At 37.7% G+C, this 4,902-nt stretch overlaps 1 long non-coding RNA gene across 1 annotated transcript in view; it reads left to right on the forward strand.

Moving 5' to 3' along the window:
• Positions 1 to 4,902, forward strand: part of LOC110450030 — a 14,608-nt gene that overhangs the window by 9,392 nt on the left and 314 nt on the right. The window contains exon 2 of the long non-coding RNA XR_002462925.1: positions 1,802 to 2,037. This is a non-coding gene — a long non-coding RNA (uncharacterized LOC110450030). The remainder of the gene's footprint in view (positions 1 to 1,801; positions 2,038 to 4,902) is intronic.

Raw genomic sequence — 4,902 nt, forward strand, 5'->3', positions numbered from 1 at the left:
AGTTATGCCCCTTTATTGACTTGCGGAAACAGTTTCCGCTCAATATCTCGAGTAATTATTAACGGATTAACTTCAAACTTCACAACAAGGTTAATTACCATGAAAGCTCGGACAAGTTAGATAACCGCCATTATCCGACCGTAATTATTGGAGTTATTCCACTTGGTTTCATTAATGCGATGCATGCGTTCCATGTTGTTGTAATGCACTCATTGATCTACCAGTTATGTTGAATGATTTCTCTTTTAATATCAGTTACTCACAAATACTTCATATATTTCAATCATACAAACAACTGCTCATTCAATGTGTGACGGGCGTATTATATACCGCTCGCGGTAACCTTGTTCTTCTTAATCACTCTGTCAATAGACTTGATATTGCCAAAAGATTTGATAGAAAAAATAGTGATAAAAAAATCCAATATTTTTGCAAAGTTACTCGTACTCGAAAGAGAGAGCACATCACACCTGCGCTTTATTCGTTGCACTGGCTACCTGTACGATACAGGTCGCAGTTCAAAATTCTGGTGTACATGCACATGCAAGGCACTGAATAGAACAGCTCCTCAGTACCTACAGGAGCTTGTTACCCTGTATCAGCCGTCACTATCACTGCGGTCGGAGTCAGAATCTTTGTTGTGTGTCCCAAAATCTCGTACTGTGACCTAGGGAAACAGATGCTTTGGGAGGGTTTCGGCTACATTGTGGAATAGTTTACCATCTGCTATTAGAAAGTCGAATACTCTAGCCAAGTTCAAGACAGACATCAAAACTCACCTCTTCATGTCTGCGTTTTAGAATCCTTGCAAAGACGTCATGTAAATACCACCCATTTATTTGTTCAATTATGTGTACATTGCTTGCTTAAATGTATAAAAGTGATTGTAAGCCTTTGTGTTTTGTTTTCACAATCATAACCATTACTATTATCCATATGTTGTAAAGCGCTTTAGAGTAATTTTACAAATTATATAGGGCGCTATATAAATGTTGTATATTATTATTATTATTATATTAAATCATGAATATTGAACTAATTTCAATAGTTTACTTATCAAATGATGAAATAATGTTTATACATATGTATATTGTTTTACAGATCATATCTTGAAAAAGAACTAGTTCTCGGTTCTATTTTGTGGTGTCGGCAATGGTATAGCAAAGTTTTTCCACCTTTAAAATTAAGATATGAACTGCCTAGATCATTTGGTCTTGATAATACTTTATCTGTGATTCCTCCGGATATGTTTGATCACATTGCGGGTATTTGTGTTAGTCTGGCTTTGTAAACTTCCTGTTTACACTTTTTATAGGTTTTTAGCAATGAACATGTAACTTGGGAGGCATGGTAGTTAGTGGTAGGACGTTGGGCTCGTGACTGAAGGGTTGCGCGTTTCAAGTCACGTCACAGCACTGTGTTGTATCTTTGAACAAGATACTTTACTCCGCTTGTTCCGGTCTTCTCAGCTGTAAATGAGTATGTGTTTGGGCAGTGCTAGGTTTGTTGAATGCTAGCTGTGAGCACCGAAATAGCAGCACCGGCTGTATGCTCCCCAAGGGAGTTGAGAAAGATGTTGGCTGCATGGTTCATGCAAAAGACCCATTACCCCGGATAATATTTTGTGAACGTTTTGCGACGACCTACAAACTAGGTTAAGATAAAGCTGTATATAAGAACCACGATTTATTATTATTGACACATACAAGTCTTACAATGAGTGCTGTTGATATGTTATTCACTTCAACTTCAGTTATTGGTATCTTATTTTAGATATCGTTATTTTTTGTTTTACTTCAAGGAGAAAAAGACTTTACTATGGAGGATGATAGATGACAGAGTGGGGACCCTGGCCCAGGTCAGAGTGAACGAGTCGGTCCATTGACGCAGATCAGCACAGTGCACAACGGTCTATGGGATCGGATCATCAATTCAACATGACTTTCCACTCAAGAATCAATAACCGAATCAACGACTTCAATGGTTTTGAAAACACACAGCCAGTCTTTTAAACACTGGTTTCCTAGGAAAATTTGGGTAATTTCCCAAGAAGTACCATATTGGAATCTTTCTCAACTTTTGAGATTGATCGGATAAACAACATGGCCGACAGGCAGCTATCTTGGAGTTTGATAGTGAAAGTTTGTTATCTCTATTTCTCAAAAAGTACCAGAGGAATCTTTCTCAAATTTTATATGTAGGTTCCCCTTGGTCCTTAGCTTTGCAGGGCAACTTTTGAGACTGATTGGTTAAACAACATGGCTGACAGGCAGCCATTTTGGATTTTGATATTGAAAGTTTGTTATCGCTATTTCTCAAAAAGTACCAGAGGAATCTTTCTCAAATTTTATATGTAGGTTCCCCTTGGTCCTTAGCTTTGCAGGGCAACTTTTGAGACTGATTGGTTAAACAACATGGCTGACAGGCAGCCATTTTGGATTTTGATATTGAAAGTTTGTTATCGCTATTTCTCGGGAAGTACAGGAGGGATCTTTCTCAAATTTTATATGTAGGTTCCCCTTGGTCCTTAGCTTTGCAGGGCAACTTTTGAGACTGATTGGTTAAACAACGTGGCTGACAGGCAGCCATTTTGGATTTTGATATTGAAAGTTTGTTATCGCTATTTCTCGGGAAGTACAGGAGGGATCTTTCTCAAATTTTATATGTAGGTTCCCCGTGGTCCTTAGCTTTGCAGGGCAGCTTCTGAGACTGATCGGGTAAACAACATGGCCGACAGGCAGCCATCTTGGAGTTTGATAGAGAAAGTTTGTTATCGCTATTTCTCAAAAAGTACCAGAGGAATCTTTCTCAAATTTAATATATATGTTCCCCATGGTCCTTAGCTGTGCAGGGCAGCTTCTGAGACTGATCGGGTAAACAACATGGCCGACAGGCAGCTATCTTGGAGTTTGATAGTGAAAGTATGTTATCGCTATTTCTCAAAAAGTACCAGAGGAATCTTTCTCAAATTTTATATGTAGGTTCCCCTTGTTCCCTTATTGTAAAACAGTGCCTGCAATAGACGGTCGCTTGCTCGCCAATGGCGGTTAAAGTCTTGCTCGAGTTACTAAAAGTTGTCAAAAGTGAGCTAGTCACTGGCCCAACAAAAATAGTTTGAGCTACTGTTGAAAAATTAATGAATTAAAGAAATTATAGTCCCTTACACATAACTGGGGGAGCATTACATTTTTCAATTGTCAATACTTTGATTTGAATCAAACTGTCTGTGATTTAGAAAATGTGGTGATTTTTTTTTCTGATTTTCTATATAAATACTGCTAGGGTGTCTTCTTTGGGGTACGAGTGTTGTGTATTTCTTTTTGAGAAGACCTGAATGGAGTGGATCATTTCAGGTTTTAACTAGGGATGAAGAATTACAAATATAATATTTTATTCTGTTTTACATAATTACTACAAACATTGTCATGTTATATGTAATTTAAATGTGCTGAAGCATTGTGTTAAATGCTGTGGAAATATTTCTTCCAAAATTATTTGGGCCACCAATATATCATTTGGGCCAGTGCTTCAAAATTTTTACTCGCCCAATTTTTTTTTAGGGGCCAGCCAATGCAGGTTCCCCACTATCCTTTATTGTTCATGTTTACTCTTTAAAACTGATCAGTTAAACAAAATGGCTTACCGACAGCCATCTTCGATTTTGGATATTGAAGGTTTGTTAGTACTATTTCTTGAGGGATATTTCTCAAATTTGAGATGTAGGTTCCCCTTGATCCCTCGTTGTGCATGTTATATTTTGAGACTGATCATAAAAACAAAGTGGCTAAAGGAAGAACTAAACAGATCTTTCTCATATTGCAATGATCAATTCTATTTCTTTTACATTAAGTACTGTACTAGTAAATATGTGAAATGTTAAACTCACTTTGAAGGTTGGCTTTCATACACATCAGTATTAAGTTTAGATCAAAAGTTACCTCAAGGTGCATTTACTGTTAACATGACTCGATCAAACAGATTAGATGAAAGAAGAGAAAAGATCGAACTGACAAAGAACTAATGAAGATGGTACAATGGTGGGCGCCAAGATCCCTCTGGGATCTCTTGTTTTCTATTTGCCCCAACTTATTGAGAATTTTTTATGTTTCGGTGCCTGGTTGTTTCAGAACCTAAGACTAAGATTATTTGGTGCTTTTTTTGCAAAGATGAAAAAAATGTTGCTGCCAAAGAATATGGCATGTGCTCTCTAGTTTAAAAACATTGTCGAGCTTGGTCAGTAGCTGGAGGGTGCCACCTGCAAGTTACATTGTGTGCAGATGTGTGACTCTTGTATACCTTAACCCATTCACCCATTAAGTCACATTTGAACCTTACCAAATCAAAGACTGGGCAAGTCCATTTTAGATTTGTAGGGGTTAACTGGTTAAGAGCATTTCCCAGTGGTAATTAAGGGAAGTAAGTTTAAATTGGTACACTGAGGGATCCAATAGAGTCCCCAGGACACAACTTGATCGGGGAATAGTGTAGCCACCAAGGAAAATAGGGCCTCAATAATACCTTACTGCTAAGGTATAGCCTCCCAGCAATATAGTATAACCCTGGGACGTGCTCTCTAGCTTCATTTTAATACCTCTACATAAATAACGTAGTCCATCGTTTCAAGGAAGAAAACAGTGTAGATGATCTTTTATTTACAACATTAGGTATCTGTAAAACATTTAAAATCTATACATGTAACGACAAAACAGAATAAAAAAATACACGAGTGTATTACTTGGATGAATGCATCGCTGTGTGAAAATTCTGTGAAATGTTGTGAAAGGTGCCAGACAGATGGGATGACATAGAAAAATCTAGAACTGGATATCATGTGAGACATTCTTGTCTGAGGTGAGAGAATTTTTTTTCTCTTACCCTGGACAGGGGGGGGGGGGGTTCCCC

Source organism: Mizuhopecten yessoensis, unplaced genomic scaffold (assembly GCF_002113885.1).
Source record: "Mizuhopecten yessoensis strain PY_sf001 unplaced genomic scaffold, ASM211388v2 scaffold4939, whole genome shotgun sequence".
NCBI lineage: Eukaryota > Metazoa > Mollusca > Bivalvia > Pectinida > Pectinidae > Mizuhopecten > Mizuhopecten yessoensis.